At 45.3% G+C, this 25,953-nt stretch overlaps 1 long non-coding RNA gene and 1 pseudogene across 1 annotated transcript; both read right to left on the bottom strand.

Annotated features, from left to right (window-relative positions):
• The window catches only part of LOC148149211 (centrosome-associated protein 350-like), a 741,086-nt pseudogene that overhangs the window by 547,478 nt on the left and 167,655 nt on the right, over window positions 1-25,953 (bottom strand).
• Window positions 13,205-24,176, bottom strand: LOC148149212 (uncharacterized). Its single transcript, XR_015758224.1, has 3 exons — window positions 24,105-24,176; window positions 23,588-23,918; window positions 13,205-14,069 (listed from the first exon to the last, which is right to left on the bottom strand). It is a non-coding gene; the product is annotated as an uncharacterized LOC148149212 (long non-coding RNA).

The following is a 25,953-nucleotide window of genomic DNA, read 5'->3' as shown; positions in this document are numbered from 1 at the left end:
CACATCTGCGCGATGACACCGCGGTCAGGCCGTAGCGCCTGCGCAACGACAACGGGCCGATCATCCCACGCCTGCGCAGTGACACCGCCGCCGGTTGTACCGAGCGACAAACCCACAGCTTTCTCTCAAACGTCATCCCCGCTGTCGCGGTCAACACCGGAGCCGGCATCGGCGGGTTCACCACCCAAACCCCCCAACCGGTATATCCGACACCCGCACAAAACAAACGCGAGCGTATGGAAAACCCTCCCCTACTGAGGTAAAAGGGGGAATTCGTGCAAGGCAACGGAATTGGTCGCACTCCAATTATTATAAATTTTAAATATAAGTACAACTTGAAGACGCGGTTTCACTTCAGTCTGTTGAACATTATTTTACCGAATAAGCGGTACAGTAGTAAAGTCAGAGGGGGGTGGGTTACTCCTCAGAGGGTCGGTATGGATTTGTTGGGCCGAAGGGCCTGTTTCCACTCTGTCGGGAATCTAACCTAAAGTACCAAGTCACGGCCTCATTGCCGCCATGTTGAGGGGCAACACCAGGAGGGGCGGGGCTGACCACGTGAGTAAAGACACGTGACGGACGGCATGACGTTGATGGCCCCGCCTCCAGCAGCGCTGATGAACCAATGAACTCTTCCCTGGGAAGTAGTGACCATAATATGATTAAATTCTACTTTCAGTTTGAGGAGTGAAAAGTGACTCGTGTCTGCAACTTAGTTAAGACAGTTATGATGGTATGAGAGTTAGGCTAGCTAAGGTGAAGGGGCAATAAACCGGAGAGGAATCCATTAGCAGCAATCATGGGAGAGAAATTGTGAATTGGAAAATCGTATAAAAGCTAAACCTTGCAGTCACATTTGCCTGTATCTTGTACAAGTGAAGCCTGCCGTAGCATCTACAAGTAAGATATCGGTCAGGAAAAGTTGGGAGAAAGGAACTCAGCGAGTTTTGAGAAGATTTGTAGCTCAGGTTAAGGTCCTGGATGTCGGTTTGCTCACTGAGCTGGAAGATTTGTTTTCTGCCATACTCGGTAACGTCATCAGTGAGCCTCCGGATGAAACACTAGTGGCATAGCCTGCTTTCTATTTATGTGTTTAGGTTTCCTTGGGTTGGTGACATAATTTCCTGTTCTTTTTTCTCAGAGGGTGGTAAGTGGGATCCAAGTCAATGTCTTTGTTGATAGAGGTCCAGTTGGAATGCTTAGAAGCATGGCATTCCAACTGGAACTCTATCAACAAAGACATTGACTTGGATCCCATTCACCACCCTCTGAGAAAAGAACAAGAAATGACATCACCAGAGGAAATGACATCACCAACCCAAGGAAACCCAAACACAAAAATAGAAAGCGGACCATGACATCAGTACTTCCTCTAGAGGCTCACTTATGATGTTACCTAGTATGGTGATGAAATGTCTGAAAATGAACCTTCCAGCTCAGCGAGCAAACCTACACACAGAAAGGAACTCAAGAAAATTACAATCAGTGGAGGAAGAAGTAACAAAAGGCAGAGTGGTGGATGTGATCTACATGGACTTTAGTAAGGCATACGACAAGGTTGCCCATGGGAGACTTGTAGCAAGTTTAGATCTCATGGAATGCAGGGAGGACTAGACATTTGGATATAGAACTGACTTGAAGGGAGGAGATAGAGGGTGGTGGTGAAGAGTTGCTTTTCAGACCTAGAGGCCTGGGACCAGTGGATTGCCACAAGGATCAGTGCTGGGTCAACAGCTTTTCTTCATTTATCCAAATCATTTGGAAGTGAATGTGGAAGGTGTAGTTAATAAGTTTGCAGATGACACCAAAATTGGAGGTGTAGTGGACAGCAAAGAAGTTTACCTCAGATTACAATGGGATCTTAATCAGATGGGCCAATGGGCTGAGAAGTGGCAGATGGAGTTTAATTTAGATAAATGCGAGGTGCTGCATTTTGGAAAAGCAAGTCAGAGCATGACCTAAACACTTAATGGTAAAGTCCTTGAGAGTGTTCCTGAACAAATAAACCTTGAAGTGCAGGTTCATAGCTCCTTGAAAGTAGAGTCATTGGCAGATAGGATAATAAAGAAGGTGTTTGGTATGATTTCCTTTATTGGTCAGAGAATTGAGTATAGGAGTTGGGAGGTCATGTTGCGGTTTTACAAGATATTGGTTAGGTCACTTTTGAAATATTGCGTGCAATTCTAGTCGCCTTCCTATCGGAAGGATGTTGTGAAACTTGAAAGGGTTCAGAAAAGGTTTACAAGGATGATGCCAGGATTGGAGGGAGTTGGATGGAGTTGTCCTGCTCGTCTTTAAACAATCCCCAAACTTCAAACAGATCATTGTTCGTAGCAAACTGTCTGGCTTTCAGGATAACTCCATACGATACTGTCACGGTAGACGCTGCAAGACGTATCAGAGTGTGGACATGGATACCATCATTACACGTGGGGACACCTCCCACCATGTACATGGCAGGTACTCGTGTGACTCAGCCAACGTTGTCTATCTCATACGCTGCAGGCAAGGATGCCCTGAGGCATGGTACACTGGTGAAACCGAGCAGAGGCTATGGCAACGGATGAATGGGCACTGCACAACAATCAACAGATAGGAGTGTGCCCTTCCAGTTGGAGAACACTTCAGCGGTCCGGGGCATTCGACTTTGGACCTTCGGGAAACCATCCTCCAAGGCGGACTTTGGGCCAGGCAGCAGTGAAAAGTGGCCAAGCAGAGGCTGATAGCTAAGTTCGGTACCCATAGGGATGGCCTCAACCGGGACCATGGATTCATGTCACACTGCAGGTGACCACCATTGCACTATATGCACACACACATGCACGTTCTCTCACAGACACTCACAAGGCCCCCCCACCCACCCACACACACACACAAACCCACATACACATGTACATTTGTGGGGTGAATTTGTACTTGCAGAGTTACATCATACTTTGCTCAAATCCTGCATGAATCCATGTAAGATTCTGTTAATTCATTTTTCATAATGTTTAGAATCAGTCTAAACATTATGGCACAAACTCCACATAGAAAGTTACCTGAGGTGGGAATTGAACCCAGGTCTCTGGCGCTTTGAGGCTGCAGCACTAACCACTGTGCCGCCCCTTCGCATATAGAGAATTGGAAATAATCCACATAGATTTGTGATGGGTAATTTCTAACTAACAAACCAAACGCATTAACTAAAATAGTTGATAGGACGTATAGTCTTAACAACTTTCAGAAATACGCAATAATTTTCCGCAAAACAGTCTGCTGACCAAAGTTAAAACCCATGGGATTGAAGATGAATGTTTGACTCGGTTAGGAGACTGGGGACAGACGACAGGGAAAAAAACACATTTTGAATGGTATTCCACAAGGATTCTGTGACGAGGCCTTAACAGGATACAAATGCTGCAGGAAGGATAGAAAGGGAGGCAAGAGAGGACGGGGAGTGGCATATTTGATAAGGGATAGCAATACAGCTGTACTGAGGGAGGATATTCTTGGAAATACATCCAGGGAAGTTATTTCGGTGGAACTGAGAAATAAGAAAGGGTTATGACTTTATTCAGATTGTATTGTAAACCCTCTGATAGTCAAAGGGTAATTGAGAATCAAATTTGTAAGGAGATTTCAGCTATCTGTAAGAATAATAGGGTGGTTATGGTAGGGGATTTTAACTTTCCAAACTTAGACTGGGACTGCCATCATGTTAAGGGTTTAGATGGAGTGCAAGTTGTTAAGTGTGTACAAGAAAACTTTCTGATTCAGTATGTGGATGTACCCAGTAGAGAAGGTGAAGAATTTGACGTACTCTTGGGAAATAAGGCAGGGCAGGTGACTGAGGTGTCAATGGGGGAGGATTTTGGGCCAGCAACCATAATTCTATTAGTTTTAAAATAGTGATGGAAAAGTATAGACTAGATCTAAAAGATGAAGTTCTAAACTGCAGAAAGGCCAATTTTGACGGTATTAGGCAAGAACTTTCGAAAGCTGATTGGGTACAGATGTTCGCAGGTAAAGGAACGACTGGAAAATGAGAAGCCTTCAGAAATGAGATAACAAGAATCCAGAGAAAGCATATTCCTTGAGGGTGAAAGGAAAGGCTGGTAGGTATAGGAAATGCTGGATGACTAAAGACATTGAGTGTTTGATTAAGGAAAAGAAGGAAGCGTATGTCAGGTATAGACAGGATAGATCGAGGGAATCATGAGAAGAGTATAAAGGCAGTAGGAGTATACTTAAGAGGGAAATCAGGAGAGTAAAAAAGGGACATGAGATAGCTTTGGCAAATAGAATTAAGGAGAATCCAAAGAAATTTTACAAATACATCAAGGACAAAAAGGTAACTAGGGAGAGAATAGGGCCCTTCAAAGATCAGCAAGGCAGCCTTTGTGTGGAGCTGCAGGAGACTGGGGAGAAACTATTTTGCATCAGTATTTACTGTGGAAAAGGATATGGAAGGTATAGAATGTAGGGAAATAAATGGTGACATCTTGTGAAATGTCCATATTACAGAGGAGGAAGTGCTGGATGTCTTGAAATGCATAAAGGTGAATAGATCCCCGGGACCTGATCAGGTGTACCCTAGAACTTTGTGGGAAGCTAAGGAAGTAATTGCTGGGCCTCTTGCTGAGATATTTGTATCATCGATAGTCACAGGTGAGGTGCTGGAAGACTGGAGACTGGCTAACGTGGTGCCACTTTTTAAGAAAGCTGGTAAGGATAAACCAGGGAACTACAGACCAGTGAGCCTGATGTCGGTGGTGGGCAAGTTGTTGGAGGAAATCCTGAGGGACAGGAGGTATATGTATTTGGAAAGGCAAGGACTGATTAGCGATAGTCAACATGGCTTTGTGCGTGGGAAATCATGTCTCACAAACACGATTTAGTTTTTTGAAGAAGTAACAAAGAGGATTGATGAGGGCAGAGCGGTAGATGTTACCTATATGGACTTCAGTAAGGCATTCAACAAGGTTCCCCATGGGAGACTGGTTTGCAAAGTTAGATTTCACATGGACAACTAGCCATTTGGATACAGAACTGGCTCAAAGCTAGAAGACAGAGGGTGATGGTGAAGGGATGCTTTTCAGAGTGGAAGTCTGTGACCAGTGGAGTGTCATAAGGATCAGTGCTGGGTCCACTACTTTTCGTAATTTATATAAATGGTTTGGATATGAGCATAAGAGGTACAGTTAGTAAGTTTGCAGACGACACCAAAATTGGAGGTGTGGTGGACAACGAAGAAGGTTACCTCAGATTACAACAGGATCTTGATCAGATGGGCCAATGGGCTGAGAAGTGGCAGATGGAGTTTAATTCAGATAAATGTACGGTGCTGCATTTTGGGAAAGCAAATCTTAGCAGGACTTATACACATAATGGTAAGGCCCTAGGGAATGTTGCTGAACAAAGAGAACTTGGAGTGCAGGTTCATAGCTCCTTGAAAGTAGAGTCGCAGGGAGAAAGGAAAGAGAAGGTGTTTGGTATGCTTTCATTTATCGGTCAGAGTATTGAGTACTGGAATTGGGAGGTCATGTTGCAGCTGTATAGGACATTGTTTAGGCTGCTGTTGAAATATTGCATGCAATTCTAGTCTCCCTCCTGTCGGAAAGATGTTGTGAAACTTGAAAGGGTTCAGAAAAGATTTACAAGGATATGGCCAGGGTTGGAGGATTTGCGCTATAGGGAGAAGGAAATGAACAGCAGAGTTTGTTTTCTCTGTTGATTAAATTCACCTTGTTTGCTCCTCTGAGCACCTGAAAGAAGGGGCAAGGCTGTCGTATGATTTTTGACCTTGTCCTCTGATCACATTCAGGTTATTCCCACAAGCACTGCATGTTCTTGCTTCTCCAAGTCAGTAGGTGGTGATGTTGACTATGGCTTTCACAATGGTCTCCATCAGAGAGGACCCACAAATCAGGGACAGAGACCAGAGATTGCAGGCCTCGCTCTTGCTCCTCAGTCCCAGACCCGAGCACAATGGGCCCTCTGAAATCCCGAGCCCTGTGCAGAATGCAAATGGTGTGACTGATCCTGCTGATTGTTCCCAACCTCACCAGGTCTCCACAGTCACTGAGATTATTTAAATACAGTCTTTGCCTATTAGGGACCCTGATTGATGGGATACAGACTGAAATGGGTTAATAATACTGTATTGGGGGGTTACAGATGCAGATTGTCAAGTGGAAATCTGATGTTGTGGCTCTAACAGAGATCCGGGATTGGGGATTCCTGGATACAAGGTGTCCAGTAAAGATAGGAAAGAGGGAAAACTGTGGGAAGTGGTGGGATTGATCTGGTACTAGACAGTACTGACCAACCTTAGGCCCTGAGATATGATGGAGATGAAGGGTGAACTGTACCGGGCTTTAACTCACTGTTACCAGAGTAAAACAGGGATTACCCATTTCACAAGAATGGATCTAACAAACCAGGTGCATGTGAAACACCCACCCAGTCCCTGAGAGAGGGAGGGACAAGAAAAATGACATTCTCAGACAGAAAGGATGCTAAAAATGGTATCACCCCGAGAGTGAAGGGTGGAGTGGGGATAGTGGCAGCGACATCCCCCAGAGAGTGGGGAAAGTAACACTGACACATTTAAAACTGTATTATCACAAGTGAGAATTCAAACAGACACCCACTCCCTCATATGGTGTTGAAGATGCACTGTCCTCATCAAAACACGTTTGCAAACCTCTTCATAACACGTAAGGGGAGAGAAACATTGAAAACTGTATTATCACGAGTGAGAGATGGTGCATTTAAATCTTGGACCATGATGGTAAACGTTCTGAGCCGTAAACAACACTGGTGTATTGATGTCATTATCTTATTAAACAACATTAAAACCTCGGCCAAACATTTTCCAGCAGACAGTGTATTTAAAATATCATGAGTCTTCCCACATTGTTGGTTTGATCAGTGACGCAGCAAGGAAGCAGCAGCTGCCCCATGAACTCCAACAAAAGAATGAGAACAGGCTCTTCATACGGAGCTGGCTCCCGAGAATCCAATTCAACAGCAGGGACCAAAGAACAAGGAACAATACAGCACAGGAACAGGCCCTTCAGCCCTACAAGCCTGTGCTGACACATTTTGGCCTTCCTCACAGAAACTGTCTTCACCTACAGGATTCATAGCCCTCTATTCCCTTCCTATTCATGCATTATTTATTTATTGAATAATTCTATTCTGTCTGCTTCCACCCCCTCCTCTGGCAGTGTGTTCTAGATACTCAACTCCCTTTGTGTAAAATACTTATCTCACACATCTCTTTTAAATTTCCCCGCACCTTGAACCTCTGTCCCTGAGTAAGTGACGCATACACCCTGAAAAAAAGCCTCATATTTTCCACACTACCTATGCCGTTCACAACTCTGTAATCTTCTATCAGGACACACCTCATTTTCCCGTATTCCAATGAAAACAAAGCCAGTCTCTCCAACCTTTCTTCAGAACCACAATCCCCCATAACAGACAATATCCTGGTAAACATTTTATGCACCATCTTCAAAACATCCACATCCTTCTGGTAGTGTGCTGACCGGAACTGCATGCGATATTCCAAGTGTGGCCTAACTATTGTTTGATAAAGCTACAGAATAACTTGGCAATCCTTATACTCAGTGTCCCTTCCAATGAAGGCAAGCATGCCATAAGCCTTTTTTACTGCTTTACCTCCCTGTGCTGCCACCTTCAGTGATCCGTGAACATGCACACCCAAATCTCTCTGCATATCAATACTCCAGAGGATTCTGCCATTCACTGTATAATTCCCACCTGTACATCACCTTTCAAAATGCATCACCTCACATTTGTCTGGATTAAGCTCCATCTGCCATTTTTCTATCCAAGCAGCCAACTGATCTATATCCTGCGGTATCCTGTGACAAACCTTCTCATTTTCCAGAACTCTACCAATCTTTGTATTAACCGTAAACTTACTAATTAGACCAGCTATGCCCTCCTCCAATTCATTTCTGTAGAACACCACTGAACCCTGTGGAACATCATGAGTTTCCACCATCTATTCTGAAAACTATCCTTCCATCACTGCCCTTTGTCTCCTGTGACTAAGCCAGTTCTGTATTTAATGCTGGGAACATTTTAGACAAGACACCTTGTTTCCAGCTCGTTACTGCAACTTGATCCAGTTCATTCAGAAAGAGAAAAAGGACAATGTGCAGATTGATGAACAGGTCCCTGCACCTGGGCCTGAGGCAGGAGCCCAAGCTCCAACACACTGGCCTCACTTCACACCAACCTTCACACAGTGCGGGGTCATGAACTCAGGCCATCAATTCCTCTGGGACCGGGACAGAGTGAGAGTGTAGGGGGAATGTCCAAGAGTCAATAAGGATTAAAGCAAGATGGAGAGAGTGTGTTGGAAAGTGTTCAATGGAGGAAACATACTTTGTGATACCAAACATGCTTTGTGATACCCAATACTGACATAGTCCACGTGTATCATAGAATGAAAAAAAGCACAATCTGCAGACAATCAAAAATCACACCAAAGTACTCCGTTTGGATATATCATAGCATGCAGGGCATTTTCATTGCGATGCGACAAGTATCCTGGTCTGAAAGCTGTTCTCTTTTTTTTCTCTCTCTCTCCCCACGATTCTTCAGATGGAGCCGGTTAGATCCTCTCAAAGCCCCAGTTTATTTGTACTGTTCAGTAATGTGGGGATGTCGATGGTGGACTGGGGTACACCTGATGAAGGAGCAGCGTTTCGGAAGCTTGTGATTTAAAATGAACCTGTTGGCTAGAACCTGCTTTTGTGTGACTTCTGACTTTGTATTGTTCGGGCAGAGAGAAACAACTGCCTTCTAGTAACTATAGAGTACTTGCACAGCAGCTGAGGATTATGGGTAATGACTCTTTCCATTAGCCATGAATAAACCTACATTCATTCCAGTCGATTTCAGTAGGAATGATCTATCAGTTGCTTCCCAGATATTACATGGCTCACCACCGCCATCTCCAGGACAATTCGGGAAGGGCAACAAATAACTGACACGTCAACGCCCACCCCATCCCAGGAGAAATCAAAATAAATGGCATGCAATTCAAATGATCAAACTGGTGAGGCTTGAATTGATCTCTTTGAAAGACTGGAGCCTCGGCCAGAAACAGAGCCATGACATGGGTGACCCTGGTTTGGTGGGCGGCACGGTGGCACAGTGGTTAGCACTGCTGCCTCGCAGCGCCAGAGACCCGGGTTCAATTCCCGACTCAGGCGACTGACTGTGTGGAGTTTGCACGTTCTCCCCGTGTCTGCGTGGGTTTCCTCCGGGTGCTCCGGTTTCCTCCCACAGTCCAAAGATGTGCAGGGTCAGGTGAATTGGCCATACTAAATTGCCCGTAGTGTTAGGTAATGGGTAAATGTAGGGGTATGGGTGGGTTTCGCTTCGGCGGGTCGGTGTGGACTTGTTGGGCCGAAGGGCCTGTTTCCACACTGTAATCTAATCTAATCTAATCTAATCACTGGCATCAGCAAAAAATGAATTATACTCAATGATCTAACAAACAGCTGTCAAAGCATGCCCCCAAACTGCAGAGAACAGCACTTGAGGCATAGCGTCCCCATCTCCATCCTTGCTCGTTGCCCTTCCCTAACTGTTGAGCGGTGGTGGTGATCCATGAGTTTCTTGAAGAGGATCTGACAGAGGGACAAGGTGATGTCCTCGGCCTGAGCACAACTGCCTGACCTGCTGTGCTTTCCCAGGCCCACACTTCTCGACTCCAAGCACATCTATCCCTCAGGAGAATGAGCTGTGACACAGGAGGAAACGTGAGAGTGTTGGAAAGGCACCGGCAGCCTGGTCAGCCTGCAGAGGGGCAGAAACAGATTTGATGAATGAGCTGATATCGTCTGAGCTGAGATGCAGACTCAGGCTTTCAGAGCCACACAGTTTACATTGTTACTGACCGTGGCTCCATGGGCAATGCTCCTGCCTCATCGTCAAAGTGGTCATCGGATTGAAAGCCACCTCAGAAATGAGAGCACAGAATCCAGGCTGAGACTGCAGTGCACTGTTGAAAGTTGCACAGTCTCTGGTTCCACCATTTGACGCTCCACCACCACCACACCCCGACCACCCCCACACCCACCTCAGGGGGTTCGACAAGATCCACTTCTGAAGAGATTCCCTCGGGTATCCTGCTCGCTATTCAACGAGTGCCAACAAAACAGATATGTCTCGTCATTCGTTTACTGTCTGCGGAACCTCACCATCTTTTCCGGGAACGTGACTGCTCTGTGCTCACAGCTTTGAATATTCTGAGATGATTAAAAAAAAACTGCACCAACAAGAGTTCTTTCCTCATTATCGTGTAAAAGGGAGGAGTTAATATTTGGGGTTCAGTGATGTTTTATCAAAAACGCAGCAACATTTTATTTTATTTCATTTTAGGTTGTTTTATATTATTTTATTTAAATTTTGTTTATCAAATTTTAGCCAGCTTGTTTGGCACCACTTCCACACATATCCATTCCCTCCACACCAACATTCAGTAACATTTGTGTGTACTCTCTACAAGATGCATTGCAGAAATTCACCAAAGGTCCTGAGACAACACCTTCTAAACCCATGATTACTTGAATCAAGAAGGACAAGGGCAGCATCACCCCAGCAAGTTCCTCTCCAAGCCATTCACCAGTTTGACTTGGAAACATCGTCACTGGGTCAGAATTCTGGAATTCCCTTCCTAAGGACATTATGAGTCTACCTACAGCACACAGATTGCAGCGGTTGAAGAAGGCAGCTCAGCACCATCTTGTCCAGGACAATTAAAGATGGACAGTAAAAACACTGGGAAAACTAATTGTAGGCATGATTCGGGACCAGAAAGTGAGACTGTGATGTCTCAGTTATTCCTGGATATTGATGTGATCACATCTCAAATACTGTATTGTGTGTAGTTTTGGTCTCCTTATTGAAGGAAGAATATAAATGCATTAGAGGTGTTTCAGAGGAGTTTTACCCGATTGATCCCTGGAATGAGGGGGCTGTGAGATGAGGAAGGATTGGAAAGGCTGGCCTTGTTCTCACTGGAGTTTAGAAGAGTGAGGGGTTTTCCTGTCCCACTGTATTCTCCAAATCCCTATCTGCCTCCATCGTGTGTCGTACCCTCCTGCCCTTTACTACACATGGAATTGAACTGTGCAGTCCTGAGGCCTATAACTTGCTTCTGGAACTAAGTCTCCAGGTATCTCCGGCACTCCCTGATATATCACTGCTTTTTCAATTCAGCCTTCATTCCAAACTCCCTGAGTGGGAGTTCCTGTAGTTTTTTACAGATGTATTTACCCTGAATCATTTCAATGCAATAAAGAAATGTTGATCTTACTTACAACTGAAAATTATCCATTCGTTCATTGGTCCAGTAATTGTCTTCAGTCTCTGTTTTGAAGTTTCAGTACTTTGCATTTATTAACCTTCCCTAATGGACATGTCCTGAAGCAGTCTATTTACACAATCCCTCATACGAAACAATTTCCAGATTCCTATTTTCTTGTTTACCATTTTGTTTCATTCAAACCAAGTGCATGTGCAGGCTCCCAGCAGCTGAAGTGACAGTTCCAAATCACTTTGGAAAAGCAAAGGTGGACTCCTTCCCTGAGTTCTCCAAACTCCCACACTGACCAAACCTCCCAGCATTCCCCTCTGTGCTGGCTGCACTCAGTGCGAGCTGCAGTATATAAGCTGCCCTGTATTTATATTGCTTCTGATTTATATCACTCCATTCTGAAGTGCTGTTGTTCAGGACCTGGGTTAAGCTCACTCATTTCTCAATCGAAAGCTTCCTTCTTTCAGCCTGAAAGAGACTTTACATGTGCAACTAGAAAATGGGACTTCAATGTTGGAATCTGTTCTCAGGATTGATGGGCTCAATGATTTGATTCAATGAAATAACCTCGTCTAATCTCTTCAGGGGTCGACATTTCAGGTGTAACCCTTCTTCAGGAAGGGGGAGGGTAGGTGTCAGGGGAGTTGCAGATAAAGGGGTGGGTGGGAGCGAGGTGGTGAGGTGGGGATAGGTTGAGAAAGATAGAGAGTATGACCTGATTGGTCGATGGGAGAGATGAATCCAGAATTATCCCTCCCTTCGACCAACCATGTCCTAACCTCGACCTGTCTCCACCTATCCCCACCTAACCACCCTGCCCCAGCCACTCCCTTTATCTGCAGCTCCCCCAACACCCACCCACCCCACTTCCTGAAGAAGGTTTACACCCAAATGTCGATTTCTCCACCTCCTGATGCTGCCAGTCTTGCTGTGTTCTCCCAGCCTCCTGCTTGTCAACCTTAGATTCCAGCATTTGCAGTTTGTCTCTAATCTCTTCAGGGGCCAGGATGAGTGTGAGGAGATTGGGTTTTGATGGAACTACCCACAGACTGAAGTCAAAAAAAGCAAAGTAAGAAAGGCAAGTGGATCAAATTCGAGAGAGCAAATTGTGAGCAAAAAGTAATTGTTACCAGTTTAGCAATTGCAAAGGAGAGAGCGACCACATTGAATTGCTTCTGGTGTCATCCTCTATGCCCTGATATTTCACAGAGCCAGCTCCACATCCTTCCATTGGCTTTGTCATTGAGAGGCAACAGTTCCCTTCCCACAGCCCTTTTTAAAATGGCCTGTCCCAGGGAATCACTGAGGCAGAGAATACTTCACCTTTTCTGGGAAAGATAGAGAAATATAGTTTGTCAAGGAGCAGTTTCTCTGCCTTCAGGGTCTGACAGAAGGATGCGTGTAGTGTGTGGATTCTGGAGACAGATCACTGAGCTATTCCTCACTCCCATCAACACCTGACTTTATCCTGACATCAGTTTCTATTCTTCATTATAAAGTACCCCCACCAGCTTCAGACTGGACATTTCACACCCAGCCCCCATTTCCCCACAATCAAGAACCAAACTTGCCCCATCTCAGGATTGCCCTCTGAATGTGGTGTCAGTGTGCTAATGCTGTGTTTGAATGAAAGAGCCACGGTGGAATCTGGGACTGAATCCAAGGGACACATGGGACCATTCCATCGCATTTTAAGAGTGAAGAAAACCCAAGTCTAATTTAAGTAATATTTATTTCCCAAAACCTGTGAAATTGTTATTCTGAGTAACAAGATGCTGCTGATCATATTCATCAATGCAGGGTTCCCAGTAGCTCTGGCCATTTCCAAAGCACACACGAGACAGAGACTGAATCTTCTTGATCTTTATTCCTTTTTGCAGATTTACATTGACAGAAAAAAGACTGCAATTAACAGCCCAGACAGAAGAAACTGCTCAAAATCACAGCCACAATGGAGCTTGAGGAAAACACTTGTGGAGATTTTCTCAATAACCTGAGAATCCTGTCCCTTTAAGTAATGACAGAAGCTTAAATTCGAACTGGCGGCTGAGCAGGAAGGAGATCTGGTTTACTGAGGCAGAGATTTCAGAGGTTCACATTGTTTGTATAGCTGACAGTTTTCAGCATCTTCGAGAGGTTTTACTTGGCATCACAAGTCAACACTGTCCCCATAAACACTCCCAGGACAGGGTCAGCACGGGGTTTGATACAGAGTAAAGCTTCCTTTTGATCCCAATGACCTGCCTTAACCCCTGAACCTCAGAAATGTCACCGAGCCAATCCCAAGAAGGAAGAGAGTTGAAATTCAGTGCTGACAATGACCTTTGTCCTGCCAGCTCAGCCCTGTTCTATTTAAAGTTGTGTCTCCTCTGTGGACTGTCTCGAACCCTCTACACACATTCTGATCTCCTGATGCTCTTGCTGAGGGGAGAGGGGAGGGTCACGTGGGTAAGGGCACAGGAGAAGCGAGCGTTGGACTCCCAGTCAGACCCAGAGAGGGTCAGCAGGCTGCTGACACTGTAGGTGCTGTCCGAAGCTCGCAGGTAGTTGCTGGTCTGAACCCCGTCCGAAATGACTGCACCATCCTTCTTCCACTGCACCTCCAGCTCATCGGGATAGAAGTGATTGGCAAGGCACACCAGGGTGGCAGTGCCCTTGGCATTGACCTGCTCCGGGGAGGGGGGCAACAGGGTCAGCTTCGGCTGAGAGTTCTCATGGCCTGAAAGATAAGACAAACAATTTTAATCCCTGCCATTCAAAGGGATTTCAACTCTGAACATTCACTGGCAAAACAATCCATTTGAACATTTATATTCAATACCTAACAAACCTCATAAAAGGACAGGGACTTTTAAAATTGCTTCTTGGGATGTGAGTGTCACTGGCAGGGCCAGCATTTATTGCCCAACACTAATTGCCTCTGAGAAGGTGATGGTGAAAGAGAAGGGACAGTTTTGGATCATTGTTTAGGGAATGAATGTGGGCAGCTGGAAGGGCTATCAATGGGGGAGCATTTTCATGACAATGATCAGAACTCAGTGAGATTGAGAGGAGGGATGGAAATGGAGAACCATGGAGCAAGTGTAAAAGTTTTCATTTGGGAACAAACCATTTTACTGAACTAGCCAGGGATTGGGTAAAAGTGGCTGAAAGACAAAATGCAGGGGTGAAATTTACCGGGACCTGAGGAAAGCAAAGAGGATGAAATGTGTCCAAATGAAGTCTGAGAAATCCCAGTGATGTTTTATAATCACAGAAAGAACAGGTGAATAAAGGAATGTATGAGGCCCATTCGAGAGCAGGAAGGGAACTTGTGTGCGGTGGTGGAAGATGGACAAATGGTTCCTCATGAAAACTTTTGGTCTGTTTTCACAAAAGAGAGGGACCAAGCAGAAACTAGTTCAGGAGGAGGACTGTGCAATATTGGAATGGCATCTTTCACATCTGAAAGACTCCCAGTTCATCCAAAGAAAAGAAAGATCCATGCTGTCCCAAAGACATTTGCAGACCGTGTGGGACTTGTTTGAAATGTGGTCACTGTTATAATGTAGGAAATGTACAAGCCAGATTGTACACAGCAAGATACCACAAGCAACAATGAACCAAGGAATATTTTTGAGTGATGTTTGTTCAGGAATAAGTATCAGCCTGAATACGATTCAAAGAGAAAGTAACTGGAACAGTTGGATGGAAAATGAGGAAATGAAAGTTAAAGGAGAAGGGAGGATTACTGGTTAGTGATGGGATTGATTGTTACCAGAAAATAAAAGGAAAGGGACAGAGTATTGTGAATGTCATATTGTACTGAGGAAACTTAAAAGTGCAGGGAAGAACAATATCGAACAAGCTTAAAGGTTTTGTCTCTTAACGCATGAAACATTCGGAATAATGTAGACAAAGTGGTACCACACAAACCAAGGGAAATCAAGTTTCTGAGGAATTTAAACTAATTAAAGAAGGTAGGGGGACAGGACACTTTATTAAAGCATCCAGACCAAGTAATAGGATAGAGAGTATGGAAAGGATCAAGAATCGAAATTGAAGCCCTGCAGGGTGGAATGGTGGGTCAGTGGTTAGCACTGCTGTCTCACAACTCCAGAGACACAGATTCAATTCCAACTGACTGTCTGTGTGGGGTTTACACATTCTCCCGGTGTCCACTTGGGTTTCCTCCCATTGCCAGAAATATGTGTAGGTTAGGAAGATTATCCATGGCAATTGTAGGGTGGGTGGGATGCTATTTGGAGGGTCAGTCTGGGCTGAATGGCCTGCTTCCACACTGTAGGGATTCTGTGATTTCTAAAGGAGATAACTATGAGAAGGAGGCAGTCAGTGCATGACTGAGGGTGTTGTACTTCGATGCATCGAGTTTATGAAACAAGGTAAATGAGCCTGTAGTGCAGGGACGTGGCTGCAAGGGGATCAGGGCTGGGAACTAAATATCCAGGGATGCACATCCTATTGAAAGGAAATGCAGGGGGATAGGGGGTCAAGTGTGAAGCAAGAACTGAAGGTAATCCTTGTTAGTCAGGAAATGGTTTTGGGAGACTGATGGTATCAAAACATGTAAGGCCCCAGGGGCCAGCAACTCATCAGAGTATTTAAGAAAGTGGGTGTAGAAATAGTGGACACATTGTTGATCATTTTCCAACATTCTGTTGACTCTGACAGAATTCCAATGGACTGGACAGTATCCAGTGTAACCCCACTTTTTAATAAAATGAGGGAGAGTGAAAATGAGGAATTATACATGAGGAAAACACTGGAGTCAGTTATTAAAGATACAGTAAACGAGCATTTGGAAAGCAGTGACAGGATCGGACCAAGTCAGCATAGATTTACGAAAGGGAAATCAGGCCTGACACATCTCCTGGAAGTTTTTGAGGATGTGATCAGTAGAGAGTGGACAAGGCTGAATCAGTGGACATCAAAAATTGATGAAAAGGTTCAGCAGGTCTGGCAGCATCTGTGGACAGCAATTGAAGTTAACATTTCAGATTGAGTGACCCTCCCTCAGGACCCAGTGGATGTTGTGTGACTGGACTTTCAAAAGGCTTTTGACAAGTTCAAAAGTGAGTTAAATTAAACCTCATGATATCAGAGGTAATGTATTGACATTAAGAGAGACTTCATTGGCGGACAGAAAACAGAGAGTTGAAATAAATGGGTCCCTCTCAAAGTGGCAGTGATTAGTGGGATACCCACAGGGTTCAGTGCTGGGACCCCAACTGTTCACAATATACATAAATGATATGGACAAAGGAATTGAATGCAATCCCTCCAAATTTGCAGATGACACTCAGCTGGGTGGCAATGTGTGCTGTGAGGAGGATGCTAAGAGGCTGCAGAGTGACTTGGACAGGCTGGCTGAGTGGACAAATACTTGGCAAAAGCAATATAATTTGGGTAAATGTGAGATTATCCACTTTGGTGGTAAAATAGGAAGTCAGATTATTAATAAATGGTGTAAGTTTAGGAAAAGGTGAGGTGCAATGAGAGTTGCGTATCATGGTGGAACAGTAACTGAAAGGGGGCATGCAGGTGCAGCAGGCAGTGAGGAAAGCTAATGGCATGCTGGCCTTCACAGTGAGAGGATTTGTGTATTGGAGTAAGGATGTCTTGCAGAATTATACTGGGCCTTGGTGAGGCCTCACCTTGAGTATTGTGTGCAGGTTTGGTCTCCTAGTCTGAGGAAGGACATTCTTGCTATTGAGGGAGTCCAGCGAAGGTTCTCCAGACTGATTCCCGGGATGGCAGGACTGACATATGAGGAAAGACTGGATCGACTGGGCTTGTACTCACTGGGATTTAGAAGAATGAGAGGAATCTCACAGAAACATATAAAATCCTGATGGGATTTGACAGGCTTGATGCTGGAAGAATGTTCTTGATATTAGGAAAATCCAAAACTAGGGGTCACAGTCGAAGATTAAGGGTTAAGTTATTCCGATGTTGTGAATCTGTGGAATCAAGGGATATGGGGGCGGAGTGGGAATTGGATAATGAGATTGGGTAATCAGCCATGATCATATTGAATGGTGGTGCAGACTCAAAGGGCCGAGTGGCCGATTCCTGCAGCCATTTTCTATGTTTCCATGTTTCTAATGATAGGTACATCTGAAGGGGGTGGGGGTGGGGTGAGGGAGGAGCAGGTTTATCCTGTCAGGAAGAACTGAAATTACATCGACAGCAAGCGGAAATATGGAGTTAGAAAGCATAGAATCTGTGTGAGTCAACTTAAATACCCACAAAATAGCAAAGGGCTTGATGGGACTTATGTACAAGTCTCCTCTCAGTAGTCGGGATGTGGGGCAGAAAATAAATCAGGAGATAGAAAACGCATGTAAGAAAGGGATTATTACAATAATCATGGCGACTGCAATATGCAGGTGGACTGGGAAAGTCAGCTTGGGAATGGATCTCAAGGAAAGGAATTCATGGAATGTCTGCGAGAGGCCTTTTTTGGAACAGTTTGTGGTAGACCCACTAGGAAACAGGTAATTCCGGATTCGGTGATGTGTAATGAGGCAGCCCTGATTGGGGAGCTGAAGGTGAGTGAACCCTGAGGGAGCAGTGACCATAATGCGTTAGAATTCACCCTGCAGTTCGAGAGGGAGAAGCTGGAATTCAATGTAATAATCGGAGTCAATGAGCAAGTTAGCAAAGGAGAGCCAATGGACATGATCTATTTGGGTTTCCAAAAGGCCTTTGACAAGTTGCCACACAGGAGGCTGCTAAATAACATAAGAGCCCACGGGGTTTGGGGCCCGGTACTGACATGGGATAGAGAGTGGAAATAAATGGGTCTTTTGCGGGATGGCAGCTGGTGCCTCGTGCAGTTCAGCAGGGGGCAGTGTTGGGACCTCAGCTATTCATGTAACAATTAATTATATATTAACGATCTGGGAAAAGGAACTGAGGGCATTGTTCTTAAATTTGCTGATGACACAAAGATGAGGGGAGGGACAGAGGGAGTTGAGGAAGCAGAGAGGCTGCAGAAGGACTTGGAAAGGCTCAGAGAGTGGGGAAAAAAGTGGCTGATGGAATACAAAGTGGGAAAGTATGAGGTTATGCCCTTAGGTTGGAACAATAGAGGCTCAAACTGTTTTTTAAATGGGGAAATTTGGCATTCTGAAACCCAAAGGGACTTAGGAGTCCTCTTTCAGATTTCACTTAAGGTTAATATGTAGATTCAGTTGGCAATTAGGAAGACAAATGCAATATTATCATTCATTTCAACTGAGTTAGAATACAAGAGCAGGTGTGTACTGCTGAGGCTGTATGAGACTCTGGCCAGACTGCATTTGGAATATTGTGAACAGTTTTGGGACCTGTATCTAAGGAGGGATGTGCTTGCATTGGGGGAGATCCAGAGGAGGTTTATAAGGATGACCCTGGTGGTGACAGCCTGGTCTGATGAGGAGAGATTGAGGACTCTGGATGTGTACTTGATAGAGTTCTGAAGGACATGGGGAGATCACATTGAAACTTACAGAATACTGAGAGGCCTGGATAGGGTGGGCGGGGATGAGATGTTTCCACCAGTAAGAGAAACATGGACCAGAGGGCACAGCCACAGAATTTAGGGGTAATCCATTAGGACTGAGATGAGGAGGAATTTCTTCTGCCAGAGGGTGGTTAATCTGTGGAACTCATGCTGTGGAGGTGAAGGAATTGAGTGTGTTTCGGACGGACATTGATAGGTTCCTGATTGGGAAGGCGATCAAACATAATGGGAAGAAGGCAGGAGAATGGTCGTGAGAAACACATCAGCCATGACCAAACGGCACAGCAGACTTGATGGGGCGAATGGCCTAATTCTGCTCTGTTATCATATTGTCTTTTGAACAGACTCTGCAAAACCCTGGAACACTGAAAGGCCTGGATTTGAGCCCAGCTGGAGCTGTTTGTCATCAGAACTTTATCAAGGGATAACCAGGGAGTGGGGAGAGTGTGCACCCTGTTCCATGTGGGAACTTCAGGATGCTTCCCATCTCCTGGAATATCATGAGTGTAGGCAGTGTGGTCAGTGACAGCAATTGGAGCTCCAGGTTTCCGGAGATTGAGCAGAAGCTGGTGTCAGTGTGGAGCGTCCGTGAGGCTGAGAGCTCCGTGGAGAGCACGTTTCTAGATGTGGTCACTCTGCAGCTTCAGAATATACAGGGAGAGAGGGAATGGGGGAACAGCAGACAGTCCAAAAGGACCAGACAGCTAGTACAGGAATCCTCTGAATGCATCCCACTGTCCAACCAGGATTCAGTTTGGAATCCTGATGAGAATGATGGTTCATCTGGGGAGTGCAGCCAGAGCCAGGTCCACGGCACCACGGGGGCTCAGCTGTACAGGGGGGTACAAGGAAGACTGGAAGAGCGATAGTGAGAGGAGATTTGAGAGTGAGGGCAATCGATAGTTGTTTCTGCAGCTGCAGATGGGAATCCAGGATTGTATGTTGTCTCCCTGGTGTCAGGGTCAAGGATGTCACTGAGCGGCTGCAGAGCACGCTGAGGGGAAAGGGGGAACAGGCAGCAGTTGTGGTCCAGTGACAGAGGGAGAAAAGGGATGCGGTCCTGCAGTCAGAATTTAGGGAGCTCTGGAGGCAATTAGCAACAGGAGCTCAAAATTCTGAATCTCTGGATTACTCCCAGTGACCAATGCAAGTGAGGATAGGAACAGGTGAATAAAACAGGGTATATCTGAGGCTGGAAAGGTGATCCAGGAGGGAGCGCTTGAGATTCTTGGGACATTAGGAATGACTTTGTGGGAGATGTGACCTCTATAGACCAGATGGGTTGCTCCTGAACAGAACTGAGCTTCTTGTGGGGTGATTTGCTGGTGCTGTTGGAGAGAGTTTAAATGAACATGGAAGTGGGGGCTGTGGGAACCAAGAGGAAATATCAGGGAGGAACACCAAGGAAAACAGAATCATGCAAGAGATAGATACTCCAAAGTAAGCAATAATAACTTATTTGGCCGGGTCACAGTGAGGGAGAGCGTAATAATTTCGAAATCCAACTGACTGTGTGCATGTAGGGGCCTGCGTGGAGTATGGGGAATAAGATTGGGGAGTTACAGATGCATATTACCAAGTGGAAATCTGGTGTTGTTGCTCTTACAGATAAGGCTCAAATGAGGACAGGACTGGGTGTTAAATATTCCTGGATACAAGGTGTTCACTAAAGATAGGAAAAGGGGAGGAAGATGGGAGGTGTGGGATTGGTTAAGGAGATCAGTGCAGAGCTGGAGAAAGAGGATGTCCCAGAGGGGTCAAGGGCAGAATCGATTTGGTTCGAGATAAGGAACAAAAAGGTGCAATCAGGTTGTTCAGTGCAGTCTGTCGGTCACCAACTAGAGGGAAGGATGTAGAGGAAGAAATCTGCAAGAAATTCACAGCACACATTCGGGTGACTTTAATTATCAGAATATAGAATGAAATCGGAGCAGTGTGAAGGGCAGAGAGGGGCCAGAGTCGTGAGAGTGTGCTCGGGTGAATTTTCTCCAGCCGTGTGTTCCCATTCCAATCAGAAAGAAGCTCTGCCAGACCTGGATCTTGGGAATGAGGAGGCCCAAGTAGATCGAGTGTCAGTGAGAGGGCATTTAGGGAAGAGTGATCATTGTATCATAAGGTTCAGGGTGACCGTGGAAAAGGACAAAGGACAATCTAGAGTAAAGTAAAGATCATGGATCATATCCCATGGATCACCTCCAAATCACTCTTAGAATTTTTCATATTTTATTTTAAAAGTGAATATGAATGAGTTACCAATCTAATATTTTGCCGCAGTATTTACGGTTGAGAAGGACATGGAAGAGAAGGAAATTCGGGAAAAAAGTGTTGATGTCTTGAGAAGAGTCCATATTACAGAAGAAGAGATGCTGTAATCTGTTCTTTAAACTCATGAAGGTAGATAAATCCCCAGGAGCTGATCAGCTCCATCCCAGTACTTTGTGGGAAGCTTGGGAAGAGACAGTGACGCCCCTTGTGGAGATGTTTGTATCATCAACAGCCACGGGTGATGTGCTGGAAGACTGGAGCGTGGTTAATGTTGTGCTGATATTTAGGAAGGTCTGCAAGGAATACCCAGGGAATTATAGACCAGGGAGTCTGCTATCAGTGGGGAATAAGTTGTTGGAGGGGATTTTGAGAGACAAGATCTAAATGCATTGGAAAGATAAGGATTGATTAAGGATAGTCCACAAGGCTTTGTAAGTGGGAAATCATGTCTCACAAATTTGATTAAGTTTTTTGAAGACATGACCAAGAAGATAGCTGAGAGTAGAGTGGTAGACATTGCCTACATGTACTTTAGCAAGACCTTTGACAAGGTATTGCATGGACAACTGGTTAGTAAGTTAGATCAAGTTGGATCCAGGGAGGGCAAGCTAACTGATACAAAATTGGCTTAATGGTTGGAGACAGAGAGTGGTTGTTGTTCAGACTGGAAGCCTGTGACCAGCGGTGTGGCAAAAGGATTGGTTCTGGGTTCATCATTGTTCATCATTTATAGAAACAAATTGAATGAGAATATAGGTGCCATGGTTTGTGAGTTTGCCGATGACACTAACATTGGTAGTTTCATGGACAATGAAGAAGGCTATTTGAGAGTACATTTACATTACACATTGAGATAATAGGGAGGTGTTACATTTTGGTACAAAAACCAGACCAGGGCTAACACAGTTAATTGTGGGGCCATGGGGAGTGTTGTCAAGGGGTGGAGGCACATAGAGGATTGAAACTGGTGTCACATGGAGACAGGATGGTGACGAAAGCATTTGGTACAATTGCTTCTATCGGTCAGAGCATTACGTGTGGGAGTTGTTACGACTCTCCAAGGTATTGATCAGGCCACATTCCCAGTCACCCTGCTATTGGAAGGATGTCATTAAACTGGAAAGGGTTTAAAAAGGATGACAAGGATGTCACCGAGACGAGAGGGTTTGAGTTATAAGGAGAGGCTGGTTAGGCCTGGGCTATTTTCCTTGGAAGGTCAGAGGCTGCTGGGTGACATTTTAGAGGTTTATAAAATCGTAATGGGCATAGATAAGATGACTAGCTCAGGTTTATTCCCCAGGGTAAGAGAGTCCAAAACTAAACAGCAGAGGTTTAAAGCAAGAGGGGAAAGATTCAAAAGGGACCTGAGGTGCATCTCTTTCACGTAGAGGGTGGTGCGTGCATTGAATGAGCTGCCAGAGGAAGTCGTAGAGATGAGTATGATAACAACATTTAAAAGACATTTGAACAGGTACATGGACAGGAACTGTATAGGGGGAAATTAGCTAAATGCAAGCAAATGGGACTACTGGAATAGATAAGGGGAATAATTCATGAAGGATGTGAATATTTTGCAGATTGGGTAAAAACAAAATTCCATGGAAGGATCAGGGATGAGGAAAGTCAGTTATGAACAAATTTGGACTGTCTTCCTTGGAGAAGTGAAGGCTGAGTGGAAATTTGTTTGAGCAATTCAAAATCAGGATGTGTCTAGACAGAGTAAATAGGGAAAAAATGTTCCCACTCATGAAAGTATTGAGAAGGAGAGGGCACAGATTTAAAGTAATTAGTGAGAGAATCAAAAGTGAGATGAGGAAAAAAAAAATTCAGCCAGTGAGTGGTTAAGGTGTGGAATGCACTGCCTGAGAGTGTGGTGGAGGCAGCTTCAATTGAAACATTCCGAAGGGAATGAGACTGTTATTTGAAAAGGAACCATGTGCAGGGTGACAGGGAGAAGGCAGGAGAATGACACTCAGTGAATTGCTCATTCAGAGAGCCAGTACAGACAGGATGGGTGGAATGGCCTCCTTGTGCACTGTAACAATTCTGTGATTGCGTGGTTGAGCAGAGTTAAAGCTGGGGGAGATGGGAGCTCGGTGTCTCACTGTGCTGCTGCTGCTGCTGCTGAGGACAGTGAGATCAGAGGAGCCAGAGCTCACATCAAACTCTGCCCGTGTCCGACACACTGAGACTGGCAGGAGGCTACTCACTGATTTCACTGCATGCTGCAGGAATGGGACCACAGGCTGCAAATGGACAGAGTTCCTCCACACGGTGAGTAAAACTGACTGACTTATATCTTGCTGCTTATCCGGGCAAACGGAACTAAAGAAATACAGCTGGACACCCTGTTGGACACAGTGCTCCTCAATCAACCATTTCATTAACTGCAGCTCCCCACTAACACCTTCAACAATTCAGCATTTGTGTTTTAGGAAGTTCCAGTATTGAAAGGATTTACTTACTCAGTCTGAGCTTGGTTCCTTTACCGAACGTAAGGGGAGCTGTAACTTTGCTGACAGTAATAATCAGCGACATCCTCATTCTGAACGTTGCTGATTGTCAGAGTGAAGTGTGTGCTGGACACTTCTGTCCCGGTGAATCTGTTGGAGACTCCTGTGAATCGTGATGCTGCATTGTAGATCAGGAGAGAGGGTTTCTGTCCTTCTTGCTGCTGGAACCATTCAACATTACTACTGGCAATCTGACTGGATTTACAGGTGATGGTTGCAGTCTGGCCCAGTCCCACTGACAGCACCGGGGGAGACTGGGTCATGATGATGTCCCCACTGATACCTGAGGGGTCAGAGAGAAACACAGTGAAGTCAGAACTGTCACAGAAAGAGCCTGTCAAATGAGAGATTGTTGGAGACACTGAGCATTCCTCTGGTTTCAGCATTTTCCCTTCAATCACAAGTCAGTGGAATTGGAGTGAAATGGAGAGCAGCTAAAGATTCAAGGTGGAAGGAGAGAGATTTGTACCTGCGACACAGAATGCCAGGGGCCAGATCAGCTGGATGTGTGAAATCATGGTGTGTGCTCCTATCCCTGTGCCTGGTTCCTGATAAACTCTCCCTTCACTGGGCTCTGCTTTATAAAGCTGCAGCCTGAGAGAGTCTGACTGGGTGTTCCTCAGTATGTAAATGGCATCAGGCAGAGGGAGCCACGTCAGCCCCTCACACTTCCTCTTTTCTCTCTCTCTCTTTCTCTGTCTATCTCAGAGAGTCATTGATGTGAACAGCACTGACTGAGGCCATTTGGCCCATTGTGTCTGTGCTGGTAAACAAAGATCTGTTGACACTAATCCCATCCTCCAGCTCTTGGCCCATTACCCTGGAGGCTACAGCAACACAAGTGAATATCTAAACACTGCTCCAATGTCATGAGAGTTTGTGAGTCAACCAGCCTTTCAGGCAGTGAGTTCCAGACTCCCACCACCCTCTGGGTGAAAACATTTCTTCTCAACTCTCCTCTCACACTCCAACTCGACTGGGCCTGGACTCACTCGAGCTCAGAAGGATGAGAGGGGATCTGATTGAAATGTATAAAATTCTAACAAGGCTGGACAGGGAGGAGGTTTCCCCTGGTTGGAGAGTCTGGAACCAGGGTTCACTCTCAGGGGGATACAGGATAGACCATTTAGGGCTGAGATGAGGAAACATTTCTTCACTCAGAGGGTGGTCAACCTGTTGAATTCTCTACCACAGAAGGCTGTGGAGGACAAGGAACTGAATATATTCAAGAAAAAGAGAGAGATAATTGTTTGCATTTTAACAGCATGAAGGGAATGGGGAGAAAGCAGGAATATAGCTTTGAGAGAGAGGATCAGCCATGATCATACTGAATGACAGAGCAGGCTCAAAGGGCCGAATGGCCTTCTCCTGCTGCGGTTTCTATGTTTCTATGTCTGTGTTACCTTCAGTCTCTGTTCCTGGTTTTTGAGTCCTTTACTCATGTAAAAAGTGTCTTCCTACCCACCCTATCACTGCCTCAAATAATCTTATACCCCTCTATCAGGTTCCCTCTCGGCCTTCACTGCTCCAAGGAAAACAATCCCAACCTTTCCAATCTTTCCTCATAGCTGACCCTCCATCGCAGGCAGCATCCTGGGAAATCTCCTCTGCTCCCTCTCAAGTACAATCACATCCTTCACAGAATGTGGTGACCAGAGACCTGTCCCTCTCTCTGTCTCACATCTGCCACGTCTTTCTCTCTACCTCTCTCTCTCCCACTATTAATCTCTCCCATGTTTTCTCTCTTTCTCTCTCTCTCTCTCACTCTGTCTCACTCTGTCTCATAGCCACTCTATCCAACTCACTGATGCTTTCTCACTCCATCTCATAATCTCTGTTTCTCCATCTGTCACTTGCTCCCTCTCTCACTTCAACGAAAAGCCTCCGATTGTTATCTGTCCCTCTCCATTCCTCCCTCTTTCTCTCTCCTTCCCTCTCTACCTTCCAGTCTACAGTCTCTCTCCCTACCTCTCTGTCATTCTGTATCTACCCATACTCACGTGTCCCTCTTGCTCTCACACTCAACCCTACCCTCTCTCTCAATTCTCTTCATGCTTGGTTCCACACCCATCCTGTCTCTTTGTCCTCTCCTTGTCTCTTTCTCTCTCTCCATCTCTCTTAATCACACTGACTCACATCTGTCTCTGTATCCCTGAGCCTCACCATTTCTACCTCCCTCTATCCTCTATCTCCCTCTTGGTCCTCTCACATATCCCACACTGTCTCAAGTGCTTCTCCCTGTATCTCTGTCTCTCTCTCTCTCTCTCTCTCTCTCACACACACACACACACACACATACACACAGAGTCTCTCTCTGC

This window comes from Chiloscyllium plagiosum, unplaced genomic scaffold, assembly GCF_037043375.1.
Source record: "Chiloscyllium plagiosum isolate Xiang-an unplaced genomic scaffold, Cpla_swu_hap1 HiC_scaffold_9, whole genome shotgun sequence".
In the NCBI taxonomy this organism is placed as follows: Eukaryota; Metazoa; Chordata; class Chondrichthyes; order Orectolobiformes; family Hemiscylliidae; genus Chiloscyllium; species Chiloscyllium plagiosum.
This window is presented reverse-complemented; position numbering and strand designations above follow the sequence as displayed.